At 31.2% G+C, this 17079-nt stretch overlaps 1 protein-coding gene and 1 non-coding gene across 2 annotated transcripts in view; one reads left to right on the forward strand and one right to left on the reverse strand.

Moving 5' to 3' along the window:
* SGCZ (sarcoglycan zeta) overlaps positions 1 to 17079 on the forward strand; it is a 541352-nt gene that overhangs the window by 129668 nt on the left and 394605 nt on the right. The gene's annotated exons all lie outside the window — the stretch shown is intronic.
* On the reverse strand, positions 13801 to 13947 carry LOC120583924 (small nucleolar RNA SNORA57). The gene has a single exon (XR_005647899.1). It is a non-coding gene; the product is annotated as a small nucleolar RNA SNORA57 (small nucleolar RNA).

The following is a 17079-nucleotide window of genomic DNA, read 5'->3' on the forward strand; positions in this document are numbered from 1 at the left end:
TCCAGTAATAGACTCTCCATAAATTTTAATAGCTTACCTAAGCAAGAAATCATTAGAGGCTGTTTTCTTGATGTCATATGGAGTAGCGTAGTCTGGACTTTTAGTTAGAAATCATTTGATATTTTGTAGGATAAATTCCCTTTATAAAACTATATTGAAATAGCAAATACGTTATGGTTATTTTGAGACTAACTACAGAGGAAAATGAAACTTTAAGAACCTAAGCTTGAGAAAACAATTTCAAACTGAAAAATAAAAATAAAATAAACTCTTTTCTGAAATCTTTTTTACATTTTTTTGGTAAAAGTTCAAATGATCAAAAAATATAATCAAGTGAAAAGTGAAAGTTTACTTTCACTTGTCTCCAATTATTTTTACCGGCAGTTACCTGGTTTCTATAATATAAAATCTTTTTAAAAAGTTTGCTATTCATTTACAAATAGAGTTTTATATACACATAAAACGGTTAATGCATTTTTAAATGAATGATATTATACTTTTCTTTGGAAGCATTTGTCAGTATCCATATATATTGCATTCTAACAGCATAGTATTCCTTATAGAGGTACACTTTAATTTGTTCAAATATTATTTACATTTAACTAATAATTTTTTAAGAAAATAAAGAAATGAGAAATATATCACTTAATTTCAAGATTAGTTATTTGAAATATTATTTGACTCTACACTTATCATTTAATGTGTAAGAAAGAGCTCAGCACCTGCAGAACTGCATAATATCCAAGGCACTGAATTTTTCATATGAAATTTTGTACTTTTTTCTCCTAGATTTCTCAGGAATGATTAAACTTCTAATTGGACAGCACTTGAGAATATTGTTTTGTGGCTTCGGTCCTTAGTAATAATTGTCCTATGTTAGGAAATTATTGGAAGAGAAGGGAGAATGATGAAATTATAAATTGATCAGACAAGAAGCTGACTTGGCTGAAAAAGGAATTTCAGCATTAACAATAGAGTTGAACAATATTTGCAGTCCCAAAGTGCTCCAAAAAGACCTTGAGGACTGCCAAAAAATTCCTGAGATCAAGAACATTCTAGTAACTACCACCAGGAAAGAACGTACTACAAGAACTTGACATGTATTCTACATACACACTTTTGTGAGACAGATGATTGTATATATTTCTGGACAGCTAACATATCTGAATATGTGCATACGGAGTGAAATAAACACCATTGTACTTTACCAGCTAAGTAAGTAAAAATATAGCTACAACAAACAATCATGCAGAAAAAAATTTAAAAGCTACCGGGTATTCATCTTTTTACATATTCAAATGGAGCATATAATTGATTTTTGAAATTCTGTTATCATTGTATTTAGACTTGTTAGTAACCAAGTGTCCTAATAATTTTTTATTACTCCTAATGTAAAAAATCATCTGGGCATTCAGTATGTTTAAAAATAAGTTAATTCAGAATACTTGTACTATAATAAAGTGAAGAATTTAAAATAATATATGCAAACCACAAAACAGCAATGAAAATGGGGAAATGTCATAATGGGAAATACACACACACACACAAATATATATATAAAGAGTGCATTATTTACATTTCCCCTAGAGTTGCTGGGAGAATTGACACATTTAAAACATTTTCAACACATTTAAATTAACACACTTAAATCAATTAGTATAGAGAGAGAGTTGAAATTGCTGTCGCTTACTAAATTGCGGTTTCCATCTTTTGGTTATCAGTTAGTTGATAGATTATAAAAATATGGACATATGTCTTCATAAAATAATAATAAAATCACATTTGTAATCACTTGTTAGAAATCTTAAGGTTTATTAACAAACGACATTTATATTTAGGTTCTGATTTCATTTTGATGGACAATTCTTTGTGACGTAGCTGGTTAGCATTGTTATATGACCAAAAGAGTTCTTCAATCTCTCTATTATATTACCCTGAGGTCAAAACTCAGGTTGTTCTGTCAAGTTATCTTTGCCATCATTTTATGTAACAGGCAATGCTTGTTTGGTTTTAAATAATGGTTTAAATGGCAAGAGTAAGATTGCTCTGAGGTTATATTCTCTGAGCTCTCAGGTGTAAGCGGAGAGGAAAAAGGGACATCTGTATTGGTTACATTCATACCTCTACTTCAGAAAGCCAGGCAGTCTTAAGATGGTGGCACTTGGCTAAGAAGAGCTATTGTTGAAAAGACAAATGATGAAGTAGCATAGCAGGAGAGAAAGACTCAAGAGTGCTTGGGGCATGCGGAAGGTTCCAGAAGTAATTTAATATTATCTCAAACAAATAAGTAAATATTTTGCAATTTTATGAGGTTGTAATAATGATATCTTGTTGGCATTTTATCCTTATCAGTGCGATACTCTTTATTCTTGGTTTTTCGAAACTTATAAGATTTTATGCAATAGCGTCAACATCAAAACAATTTCAGATACATCTGAATGTTTGACAAAGTGTATTAGTATATCCTCGCCCATTTAACTGAATAAGTTTATTAATTTTCAGTATAAAGAATACTTCTGTCCATCAACATTTACTGATCACCTAGTATTTGTAGACAAAGAAGTAAGCTTTGAGAATAAAGAAAATGAAGGTAGGTAAGGATAAAGGTAGTCAAATATATTATGACGGAAGAAAAATTTAACTTTAGGTTGTGAACACAACAGTGCAATATACATATGACATATTACTGAATTGTGACCCATATGATTGAAACCTATACGATTTTATTAACAATTTTATCCCAATAAATATAATAAAAAAAGAAAATGAAATAGACACATGACCTTTACTTTGAGGAACTTATATGGTAGTGCAGGGGATAGAAATGTGAAAATATAGTGATGATACAGTTTGAAAAATTCTAGTGTAGAGGCATAAGGAAAGCGTTGTGATAAGAGAAAAGAGAAAGCAATACATCCGGGGCCTCTAAATTTTGGTTTCTCCACTGAAATAATTTCCAAAAGAATCCTATATGCCTGTCATAGCAGTCCAGCCTGCATGTCTTTCACACTGTTGCCGGCTTCCACTTATAGTTACTAAAGTCTAAACATGAGAAACTCCTTTTTGAATAGTTAGGTCAAAGTTGAACTCTTTTTACTAAAATATCTTAGAATTAATGTGATAAATTTCCTTTGAAATACACATTTATGCATTTATCTTGAGCCTGGTCTTAATGCACTAAAGTGGAGTCATCCTAAATTTGCCCCAAATGTATTTCTAATTTCCTTGTTTCTCTTTTATCTATATCTTATACTATATCTTATACTGTTGCAGAATAGTATCTGTAGAGGACACAAGCTGCATCTGCAATTTTATTTGTAAAGCATCCATTTCAGTTATGGCTGGTCGGGGCACTTGGCAGAGCTTTATTGGAGGTGAATTTTACTAATGGATCAGATACAGAAGTTTCTGTGAATCTCATTTTTTACCAAATTATTTCTTTATATATATTTTCTTACATAGTCAAATCATTTACTCATGAATAAAGGCTTAGCAAGAGTCGTTACTCACAGAAATTGAGGGCTTAACAATTGTTCAGAGCTTATAAAAAGAAGACTATCATAGGCAATTATAAAATACTGTTCCTTTGCACTTTCTGCTTGTGAGGAGACAAGCGAGCCTTCTCTAGAATTTTATGAAAAAGCTGCTGACACTTTAAAAATCCAATTAGTAGAGCTACTTAATTGTTCATTTGGATTTATGTCCCTCTTAGTCAGTTTGTCTTCTAATGTTTTCGATAACGACAAATAGAAAGTGCAGTTGAATGTGAAAATCAATGCTCAGTAAAGATCAACAAAACCATAGACACAAGAAATAGTGAAGTAGAATTATTTTAATCAATTCGAAAACTAGTTTGAATTCTATTATGCTGACTCTATCCAAAAAAAGATCTAAAAAAAAGGTGAGTCAATAGTCAGTACAAATGAGACAAGTCAAAAAAATTTACCAGAAACAAGTTCACAAATGGATTTTGAATAAACTGTGTGACGCATTGAAACATTAAAACTCATTGTGAAATCCAATATAATATTAAGATTTATAAATGCAAAATTTTTAAACACAGCCTTTATGTGTTCTGCAATTATAGAAATATAGCTCAAAAACTATTGTTCATTAATGTGTCAGACATTATTCTAGACTCCTGGAGTACATCTATAAATGAAATAAAAAAACTTTCACTCATGCAACTTAGATTTAATGGGGGACGAGATAAATAGAAAATAAGCAATAAATATGTAGCATGAGAATATATGTATATATAAATATATATGTGTGTGTGTATATATATTAACATGTTAGAATGTAGTATCTGTATAGAAAAAATTTGGTTAGGTTAAAGGGATAAGGAATGATACTGGTTAGAAGGGAAAGATTGCAATTCTAAGGGGAGTAATTCCTGTAGGCTTTGTTGGGACCTATTATTTAAAATATTAGAAGTACATGACATGAGAGTGATCTTAAAGTGAAATATTTTTCAAGGGATATAAGAATAATCAAATTTAGCCACTGGCCTCGACTGCCCCTTTTTCTCTTTGAGGCTCTTGAGATATTAAAGACAAAATTGTCAGTTATGTTAGCTATAACTTTTGCTGCAGAACTCTACTGATAATGGGCTGATCTAAAACAATTTTTTTTTCATATGTTAGGTTATCCTGAATAGAAACAGTAGGTAAGGTAGGCTTCATCTATTTCTGTTTTAAATACTAAACCACAGTCTTACAGCTGCCCATTTATATGCAAGGGCAGTGCAGTTTTGTCTATGTCTTCCAGTGCCAGAGCAGCACAAATACTGGGGAGAGTTGGACCTGTCTATCCAGAACAATAGTTCCAGGCTTAGCAGTCACATAGAGGCAAGAGAAAGAAAGAGAGAGGACACATCCTCTACTCTGCCACTTTGGATCGTGAGAGAAAGGAAGTCACAAAAAATGGTACACTCTGTTTCAGTGCTCCACTAACTAGTACTGCGACTCAATATGAAATTCCATAATTTTATCAGCCTAGACCAGGACGTAGACTAAGGGAGTGGAGCATCATATCCAGGAATCTGACTTACTTTAAAGAAAATGGTAAGGATGAAGGTCCTTGAGAATTTTCAGAAGTCAAGAAATAACAACAATGCATGTAGTGTATGCATACTTGAAAACATTTCTTCTTAAATGCTCACATGTCTCACAACATTTTGCAACATGTCTCACAATAAGTATCTTAATCTTGTTTTTACTCCATTCTTAATGAAAACTGACCAAAAGTAAAAGAGAGTTCTAAAAAAATAATACATGTATTATTTTACATAAAAGTTTGGACGAGAAACAGGGATGATAGTTATTGATCTCTTAAAACACATTACTTGATAACAGAAAGTCATGAAATGCAGAATTTTAAGAAAAGAGGAACTAGTTTTTCTGCTTAAAATAAGATCGTAGAGTAAAGAAGGGCATAGAAGAAAGCAGGCCAAGTACAAGAGTAAGGATATAATCCATAGCCAGATAAATGTGTGCTAGAGTAGCCCAGAATTTTGCCTCCAAGTCTCATGGAGAGGGAAACTGTCCAGTTCCACAACTGAGTTGCCATAAAATTAAAACAGTACAATTGCTGACAACTGTTATAAGAAATAATAATAGATGCCTACTATTTCAGTCTTATCTGTCATGAAGGTCAACCTGGACTGTCATTTTTCTTAAAATAAACAATGATTTTGTTTTTTTATTCTTTGGCATAAAATATCTTTACATCAGACCTAAACTCTCATATTAGTAAAATTTAACTTATTTGAGTCTCAGCTGCACTACCATCCCTCAATAACATTCTTTTGTTCTTGTTTTTGCCTCCTTCCCCACTCCTTTACAATTTCTATAATTCATTTTGTCCTCCAGCACAATTTCTAAAGCATCGATTTATTTTATTCATTCCATAAATACTTATTGAAGGAGTCCTATATGCTAGGCAATATTTTAGTTGATATACTAGTGAGTCCCTACTCTCACAGAGCTTATTGTTCATTTGGACCTATTCAGTTAATAAATTGATCATTACAATAAATGTAGATGGTGATAAATGATTTAAATAAAAATAATAATAATAGAATGGAGTAAATTCAGTTCAAATTGGCCTAAAAAAAAGGCTATTTTAAAAATGTGTAACTTAAAAAATTAGAAGTAGGGCTGACTTCACAAGAGATATAATCAAGTAGCTTAAGAGATGTTACTGATTGCATTTACAAACATGTTAAGTAGCTCGTGGAAGTACCACTCAATAAATGCAATTTCATGACTGGCATAGGAAACTTTCAGCTACAAATAGGAGAAAACCCAACTAAAACCAGTTTAAATGAGTTATAATGGTACATGTAACTAAAAATCCAGAGGAAGGATTTTTTTTTTGTTGTCATTTCAGAATTTTTGTTATGTTGCTAAAGAGTCCCTTTATCTTTGCCCTCTTTGCATTTGAAAAGTTTTTTCAGTTTGGCTCCTCTCATTATAGTAAAACATCGCAATAGTTCTGTTGTGTCCTAAATCCTTTAAGGTTTCAAATGCTTGGCCACCTCAGAAGAGGTTCCTTTTGTTAGGCAAAACCACACTCTGAATGTCTCAGGTCAACTAGAGCTTCCTAAACTGCACAGGTGCTGTTAAGTGGGAAACTGGGAGAAAGTAAATTAGGAGACAACTAATTGTCAACCACACTGTCCATCTCTGTTATTAGGGGAAACAGGTAGAGTATTCTAGATCTTAATATATATGATATGTAAATGTTATGTGGAAATTTTATATCCATTATAGTGTTTACTTATTGTGCTTATAGTCTTTATATTATTACCATTGTCCAATGTATTATATATTAAATAATTGGCTCTGCTTTTTTTTTTTTACCAGAGTGTAGATTTTGCACAAGAAAAACACTATACATATAACTGATCTATGGGCTCAATAAATATATATTTTTCCCCTAATGAACCCTATTACTGATTCCATTCAGAGTGACTTCAGGAAGTCACTAACTCTTAACTTTTCTTCTATGAAATACATGTCATTTGTTAATTCACTAAATTGCCTAGGGAGAGAAAAAATCACCCTATCATTGATCTGCTCAAACTTTTATGTTCATGATTTAAAATAAGATATAAAAAAATAATTAAAACAATAAATTGAAAATGCATTTACTTCGAGATAGGCTCACAACAAGAAGGGTATCTTAAAATCTGTGATTTTTCCTATTTTTACATCCAATTTTAAAAGGAAAATTGTACATTCGATAACATCAGTTTTCCTATTTATCAAAGAAATGTAATATTAATTTATTTCATGATGATACTTCACTAGAAACACCTGTTATTAACCATGTCAGTCTGCATTCTGACTACAGCTTTCAATTAGATATAATCTGTTCTAGTCATACAAATGGAAAGAAAGACAAAAGGAGAATTCAGTTACCAAATCACAAACTTGAATAGGCACTTGCAGTAATAGGCATTTTGCAAAGCTATTATGTTTGGTATGGAAGTGATGTTTCTAGATTTAAATAAATGTAGCTAACTTGATTAAAGGTGTGTGCCTAGAGATAACATCTTTCACGGTGCTTTAAATATTCTAGTTTATAATCAAATAAGCTTTTACTCAACTTGTATCATAGCACCACTGAACTGCCTGTCTTCTTTCATGTTTGATGGTGTTAAAAGCTTAAAAAACTCGTAAGATTCTTGAAAGCTACATTCTATTATGGTAAAAAAAAAAAAAAAAAGAATATCTGAGATCTTCCATGGTAATGAGAGTGAAAAATAAAGACATCTCTCTCCTTAGTTACTTAGAAAAAGCGCTTACATTTTCATCTATTGAGGCAGAAATGGGAGGAATATTGTCCTGAATGCCCCAGCATTCAGTTCTCCTAGTCCAGTAGATTCTAAATGATATTTTCTTATATTCTCTGTTCATTAAAGGAAATATTTCTGTAGATATTTAATGTGCAAAAAACTTTTAAGAGACATAATATTAAAAATTACTGTTTCTATACTGTATTCCATAGTGGCTGTACCAACTTGCAGTCCCACCAAGAGTGCATGAGGATTCCCTTTTCTCCACATTCTTGCCAACAATTGTTCTTTGTTGATTTATTGGTGATAACCATTCTGGCAGGTGTGAGGTGACTTCTCATTGTGGTTTTAATTTGCAATTCCCTGATAGCGATGTTGAGCGTCTTTTCATGTCTATTGACAATCTGTATGCCCTCTTTGGAGAAATGTTTCTCCAGGTCCTCTGCCTATTTTTTAATCGGAATGTTAAGTTTTATTGGGCGTTGAGTTGCATGAGTTCTTTATAAATTTTGGATATTAACCCTTTTTCATCAGATATATCATTGGTGAATATCTTTTCCCATTTAGTAGGTTGTCTTTTCATTTTTTTTAATGATTTCTTTTGCTGTGCATGACTTTTTAAATTTGATATAGTCCCATTTGTTTATTTTTTCTTTCATTTCCCTTACCTGAGGAGATATATCAGAAAAAAAAATATATTACTAAGAACAATATCAGAGAGTTCACTGCCTATAGCAGTTTTATGGTTTCAGGTCTCACATTTAAATCTTTAATCCATTTTGAGTTTATTGTAAATGGTGTAAGAGGGTGGTCTAGTTTCATTTTTTTGCATGTATCTTGTCTAATTTCCCAACATCATTTATTGAATAGATTCTCTTTACCCTATTGTATAATCTTGCTCCCTTTGTCATAGATTAATTGGCCATATAGGCATGGGTTTATTTCTGGGCTCTTTATTTTTTCCATTTATGTTAGTCTGTTTTTATGCCAGTACCATGCTGTTTTGATTACTATAGCCTTCTAGTATAGTTGGATATCAGGTATCGTGATACTTCCAACTGTTTCCTTTTTTCTCGAGATTGCTGAGGCTATTCAGGATCTTTTGTGGTTCCATATAAATTTTAGAATTAATTGTTCTAGTTCGGTGAAAAACGCAATTGGTATTTTGATACAATTGAATCTGTAGATTGCTTTGAGTAGCATAGATATTTTGATGATATTACTTCTTCCTATCTATGGTGCATGTTGTCATTGCAGCATTATTTACAGTAACCAAGATATGGACATAACCTAAATGTCCATCAATAGACAATTGGATAGAGGTGGTACATATATACAATGGAATATTACTTGACCATGAAAAAGAATGAAATCTTATCATTTGAAACAACATGGATAGACCTAGATGGTATTATGCTAAGTGAAGTAAGTCAGACAGAGAAAGACAAATACCATATGATCTCATTTACATGTGGAATCTAAAGAACAAAATAAATGAATGAACAAAATAAATGAACAAACAAAACAAAAACAGACTCAGATCCAGAGAACAAACCGATGGTGGCCAGATGGGAGAATGTTGGGGAACTGGATAAAAAAGGTGAATAGATTAAGAAGTATATATTGGTAGTTACAAAATATTCAAGGTGATGTAAAGTACAGCATGGAAAATGTAGTCATTAATATTATAATCATTATGTATAGTGCCAGGTGAGTACTAGACTAATCGAGGGAATCATTTCATAAATTATATAAATGTCTAATTATTGCTATGCTGTACATCTGAAACTAACATAAAATAATACTGAATCCGAACTGTAATTGAAAATATAAACAAACAAGTAAATAAATAAAATAAGAAAAAAATAAAAAATAAAAATTATTATTTTGCCTGGGCCTTGAAGCAGCAATGCTTGGGTCCTGAGTTTCAGGATAGAAAACAGGAAAGCAATTGTTTTAGCTTATCTTATTATTTTATATTATTTATCTAATTTCATGATCTTATCTCTGAGTTCCCTTCTTTTTCCCAGCTGTGAAATGTCACCCTTTAATTATGCTTCATTAATCATTATATGTATCAATTTACTCAATTTCTTAATTTACTTTATTCAGTTTACTTGGATTAATTTCAACTACCGAGGTGAAGAAACTATCTTAAAGTTCTCTGTCTTCATGTAGCAGTTCTACTGATTTGATATTTTTAACTCCTTTCTAACAGTTTGAATGATAAACATTAATAATATAATTTATCATATTTAAACTGCACGAACATATTGATTCAACAAATAGGTATATCTTCGAATTTTTGTAAATAATCATCTTCATTCAGTTTGACATTCCTAATTTAAACAATGTTACTTATGCTGAGGTTTCCACCTTAAAAATGTATATAGGCAATACTTAAATAATTCTTTCTTCCAGTGGAGGTAGAATCACAGATTTTGAGCAATAAACTAAGAATTTTAGTTTTTTCATTCTAAATCTTGGCTCTGATTTAAAAAAATATACTTGTTTTGTTTGAGTTATTTTTTCTATGTATGTCTTTTCTATGGTAACAATTCTACTAAGCATGGGTAAGTTATTTATCCAGTAAATTATTTGAATCTGGATAAATTGCTTTTAAAATCTGTCCTATGGTAGACCATCATCTACAAAATAAAAAATAAATAATTTGATACTTTGATAACACAGAACTGAATTTCAAATAAAACACTTTTACCATGATAATTTTTTGCTGGTAGAAATCCTAAATTTGTTGTATTACTTGATGTACTTTGACTAAAAGCCACTCCCAAACACACACACACACACACACACACACACACACACACACACGTAAAGTGCTCATTCTAGAATTATTTAAAGTGACTTTTCTTGCTACTTAACAGTATATTGAAAATTATAGTGGAACAATTAATATTATATTTTTTTGAAATAATATCTCAAAAAATATTTTTTTTAATGAAACTTTTTGTTCTCATTGAGAACATAATTAGGGTAAGAATGTTAGGATCATTGAAAAATCTTCATCATATTGAACATTCAATGCGAAGGAAACATTGTGACTACTCTAACTTGATTACAGCATGGTTCATTTTGGTTTTAACATCACTGGTTGGGTGATAAAGTAAATCATATAAAAAATAAATCAGGCAGGTTTACCTTGCTTATTTCGTAATGATAAATATAACATAGGTGTTATAGAGTATAGTTTTATTGGCAATTGAATATAATTTAATATTATAAATATGAGATTAAGTCATTTAATGAGCTAAAATATTTTAATTCATTGGCTAGAAATTGGTTGAAAGTAAGTCAATTTGATTATTGTGTATTGAATCCTTCCAAATTTTTTCACTTCTAATGTTGACGAGGGATCCACAGAGGAGGAATCAATCCATGAATAGGAAATCTAATAAAAATTTAGTGAATATACTTTAAAGTAGTGTATGTTCAACCACAGAAATAAAATCAATTATAGTATCTATTATTTATCGAGCACTTATGATGTGTTTGGTACTATGTTATGATCCTGATGTGCTTTAGTTTACATAATCTTTACAACAGTTTATGAGATAAGTAGTTTTATTTTCTCTATTTTACAAATTATTTAATAGAAACTGAGGTAGATGAAATAATTTTTCTGAGCTCCAGGAAATACACACACACACACACACACACACACACATATCACATTTTATATATAAAAGTGAAAAATATTTTACTGTATAATTTCTTCTATGGGTTATATATCAGAAAATAAGATAATTTCTATTAGGTTTGTATATGAATTATGATTGTAGACATTAACTAAAAATAATAAAAATTATAATCATAAAATCATTAAAAAAAATCTGGTTGTATTATTTCCTGAAGAAGTCTTCAAACTTCTGAATGGTTGAAAACTAATGCTTGATATCTCTGTCTCTATCATCTATCTATCATCTATCTATCATTTATCTATCATTTATCTCACACACACACACTCACACACACACACACACGTACACACGCATGCACATATACATAAGGGAGAAACTAAATTCCTTACTTGGGAACATCAGTGTCCAGGAAAACTATAATGAGAACAGATTGTTCTTTTTCTCCCAAATCTCTCTCTGGGCCATTATTTCTTTTCTTTCTTTTTTTTTCTTTTTTTTCTTTTTTTTTTTAGCTTTTTCGAAACATAATAGACATGTAACATTGTTTAAGGTGTACAGTGTTGAGTTGATACACTTATATTATTGCAGAATGATCACCTCCATAGCATTAGCTAACACAAGCATCACTTCACATAGTTACCATTTAATTTTTGTCGTGAGAACATTTAAGGTCTACTCTCAGTAACTTTCAAATATATAGTACAGTACTATTAATTATAATCACGATGTTGTATCCAGAATATATAGCTGGAATTTTATATATTTTAATTAGTATTTCCCCATTTCCTCCAATCCTCAGCCTCTGGTAACCCTTATCCTACTCTCTGTTCCTGTAGGTTTGGCTTTTTTAGATTCTACATATGAAATTATAAAGTATTTGCCTTTCTTTGTCTGACTTATTTCACTTAGTAAAATGTTCTCAAGTTTCATCTCTGTTATCATAAATGTTAAGATTTCCTTGTTTCTCATAGCTGAAAAAATATTTCATTATAAATAATCTCACATCTTCTTTATTCATCCATTGACAGACTCCTTGGTTGTTTTCACATAATGACTATTGTAAATAATGCTTTAATGAACATGGGAGTGCAGATAACTCTTTGAAATCTCGTTTTCATTTTCTTTAAATATATACTCAGATACGGGATTGCTGGAATCCTATGTAGTTCTATTTTTGCTAGAATCCTATGTAGTTCTATTTTTAATTTTTTGAGAAACTACCACACTGTTTTCCATAGTGGGTGTATCAATTTACATTACTATAAACAGTGCAGAAGGGTTCCTTTTTCTCCTCATCCTAGCCAACACTTGTTATCTCTTGTATTTTTCATGATAGCTATTCAGGTGTGAGGTGTTATCTTATTGTGGTTTTAATTCTGAACAGCAAAAGAATAGTCAACAAAATGAAAAGACAACATATAGAATGGGAGAAAATATTTACAAACCATATATAAGGACTTCATATCCAAATATATAAAGCATTCATACATCAATAACAACAATAATCAAAACCAAACAATTCAATTGAAAAATAGGCAACAGAGCTCTATAGACATTTTTCCAAAGAAGACATACAAATGACCAACAGATATGTGAAAAGATGCTTAGCATCACTAATCATTTAAGCCATTGCTTCTATTCTTGTGGCCAAATTTTGATACTACTTGGAGGCTGATCTTTTACGACCTGTTCACCTTTGGCTAATGTTACACAGAAGAAAATATTGTTATGTCACTACATCTCTGTGGAACCCCCACAAGGCTCTTGCTTACTAACTTTCTTCTTTATCTATCTAAGCTAAAGATAATGACTTACTAGTACTTTGCATTCTCAGAAATGTTTGTGTCAGACTCAATACCTACTCCATAGATCTAATGTCCCCAAACTTCTGAATCAACCCACTGTTTCGATCAGTGACTGCTATGCATTTTCTATCTTGGACACATCTCACAGTGTGTGGTAGGGATAAGGGGACTGATATGTGCATGTAATGTTTAGGAACTTTTCATGTACCTGTTGGCTATCTGTATGTCTTCTTCCATAAGTGTCTATTGAGATTTTCAGTGGTAAATTTATGGGAAATTACATTTAATGGGACTATTCCAAATCATAACATTTGCTACTATCTATAAATAGGGATTTTCCACAGAGCATAGAAGAATGAGATTTTGGGGTTTGCATTAAAATGGACATATTAGTAACCATTAATCTATTTTATTTAGAAAAAAAATATTGTTAAAGAAAATACTGATAACCCTATACTTTTTCTAACTTCAAGAAAATCCATGGTCTTTTTTTTGTTGTTTCATTTTGTTTTCCTTTTTTCTTGTTCTCCTGTCTGATCACTTGAGGATAGAACCCACGGCCTGAAAGCCACCAGCACCGAAGATATGACGTGAAAAGGGCCAGAGCCCTTTCCCTCTGTTTCCATACATTATGGAGATTGGAGCCACATGCTCAGTCTTCACCAAGAAGAGGAGGGTTCAGCAGTCTTTTAGAATTTTTGAGTTCATTAAGCAGATCAGTGAGGTTATAGCGGATTGGCAAGCGAATTCAAGTTCTCCTGGCACAGACATTCTAGCAAATGCTGTTTCCTATTAAAAGCACACATAATCGCAAAGTTTTAGATAATCAATTATTGGAAAATAATCTTAAATATTTATTATTACTAATAATCAGACAAGCTGAAACTCAATCTTGTGATGAAAAGATAAAGAGTAAATATACATTTACATTATTAAGTAACTGAAATGTAAATGCATTCTAACCTTCTTATCTATCAAAACTAAAGATAATGACTTACTAGTGCTTTGCATTCTTAGGAGTATTTGTGTCAGTAAACATCTTAACGTTCATTAGCTCATTCAGATTTATGAACTATAATTTTTGCTAAGGATGAGTCAAGATATCCAGGGGATTTATGTGTATGGCAAAATATCATTAAAATGGAGATTCAAATAAATTTAATAGATAATTTAGCTTGCCTACCCTTAATTCTTTCTACATTTCCTATATTGTAAATAGGGGGTGTGACTTGATTTTTCCAGATGATTCTTGTTCACTAAATGGATATCATAGCTGCTTAAATTTTAATTTGATCTGCATAAGTGAATGCAGAAAAAGACAACATGAACAATTAGACTAAGTCATTGTTGAGTTTTAAAGTTGGATAATTTTGCAAAACTGATGTTTGTTACTGGTGTGTATGTGTGTGTGTGTGTGTGTGTGCGTGCACACGTGCACGTGCATGTACTTGTATATTGTAATTCAAGAAATTTATTGTGACTGCTCACCTGTGCTGTCAGTGTTTAAATATCCCCACAGATGGATCATCAGGACAACTACAGATGGTTTATTTGAATTGCATGTTTAGATTGTTAGTTGGTGTATAAACTTAAAGCTCGTGTTTCATCTCTAGAATATATGAATATTTATAAAGTTAAATCTAGTTCTCTCTAAATGCAGTATCCCAATTATCATTTTAATACTGTTGCAATCAGAAATCAATAGTTATGCATTATATATTTTATATATATAAGACTAAGCAGATAGGATATTTAACTAGGTTAAATTTTGAAACAAAAGTGTATGAGTTGGAACAATTTTAAAAAATTGTTTTCTTTAAAAAATTGAGTTAAAAGAATTTGATGTTGATATTCTACTTGTAAGATTATTGAATTCAGCTGTACTAATGAAATTAAAAATATATCTTTTGCAGTGCTTTGAATTTATTTAACGATTCATATTGTTCAAAAATTAAATGTAGCTGACATTTAATTTTCCTTTCAGACAAGCTTTTAGAAAAGCAATTTAAGAAAATATCTATATTTTATATCTTTGCACAAATGGTTTTAGCATGGTTTATTGCCAGCCAATTCTGGCAATATAATAAAAAGCATTTATTTAGTTATAATTTTTTCAGATGATACATTTAGCAGTTCTTTTAAATAACAGCAACTTAATGTTTTTAATGTAATGTTCATTAGTTATGACCCATAAAATGCTATATTATGGAGAAGATAAAATGCTTAAATTTTTTTTTAATTTAATGCTTATCCATTACAAATTATGAAGTGGTGATTGTAGTGTCATATATTTAGAAGAGAGAATAGAATGTAATAATATATACAAGGGTCTTTAAAGGCTTCTCTTGTAAGACCCTGCTGTAAATGCAAAACTTACAGTTAAATCAGTTGCTTATTTTTTGATTAATGTGGTCCAAAAGATGGGCTTAATTTTAGTAGATGTCAGTTATGTAACACTGATTACTTCTTAAAATACGGTGCGAGTCAAAGGAAGATTTACGACACAGAATAAGTGTATCCTCACTTTTCCCCAGTAAGGAAGAAAATATTTATGAACAAATGCTATTTAACAGTAATTCACACAAGTTTTAAACTTATACAGAACTGGTTTTAATTTCCATTTTGCTGCTAACTATAATTTACCAAGAAAACTTTTGTTTTCTCATCTATGTTTGGGGTCTAATATTTTAAGGAAAATCATAAATATGTAATTAAAAATGCCAATTATTTTTATGACAGATTTTATTGATGGATACTGTATGTTATACTATTAATAGTTTTCATGCTTTGTTCTGAGTTATCATTGCCATCTGAAGATTACTGGCAAAAAAATAGTATATATTTAGGAAGTAAATAGATCCCTAACTCGGTACATGTCCTTACATCTACCTACTACTTTTGCAAAGATGATTTTGTTTTTAAATTTACATTGAGAAAGTCCTCAAATTAACTCAGGGAAAAGAAGGAAATGCTAATGCTCAAACGAAATATATAATTTTATTTCCTAATATGATCCAAAGTATGGTGTAAGCGCTCCAGTAACCTCAGAACGACTGAGAAAGCACAGAGTTGACTAATATTAACTGTGTAGCACCTCAGGAACTCGAGTTGTGCCTATGTCAGCTCTCAATTAGTGCAGCTTCACACTGAGAAGGAGATTTAAAAACAATGGGACATCATTAGTGGACATTCATAGTACAATATTTTGCCAACCTACCAAATGTCTGCTTATGAGCCATCCACAGGGTCTCACTAAAAAAGAAAGCAATTTCTTAGCTACTTTGGTAGTATGTGAAACTTGGGACACAGGATGAGATTATAAAGGGAAGGAGAGGAAAATACCACACACACAGCTACCCATTGATGGACCTGTGTTTAAAAAACCTGACATGGGGTAGCGCAGTCAGTTAAATCACTTTAGGATCCTTCTCTGGATTTAACAATTTGAAGAAACCCAACTAACCCAACTTGATTAAAAGGTAAGCATTTTAATATACCCAAATCTTTGATTTTGGAATGGTTTTATAACATCTTCCAGGAGATAATTTAAAGTCACTGACTCCATAATCAAAGATGAGCAGGTAATAAGTGACCTCTAGAAGTTGTGTTGTGCGTGGTGGCTATAAACACTCATCCTTCTTCTTGTATGCTCTTCATTTTTTTTAACTGCCTATCTTAACCTCATTGACAAAGGACATAGAAAAGATTTACTTTGCGTTGGGGCCTAAGAATATGCTTGTAGAAAGAGCCAGGGAGACCATATCCATATGCAGTTGCTGCTTATTATGAGTGGCTAAAAATTGAAGTC

This window comes from Pteropus medius, unplaced genomic scaffold (genome assembly GCF_902729225.1).
Source record: "Pteropus medius unplaced genomic scaffold, Ma_sr-lr_union100, whole genome shotgun sequence".
Classification (NCBI taxonomy): domain Eukaryota; kingdom Metazoa; phylum Chordata; class Mammalia; order Chiroptera; family Pteropodidae; genus Pteropus; species Pteropus medius.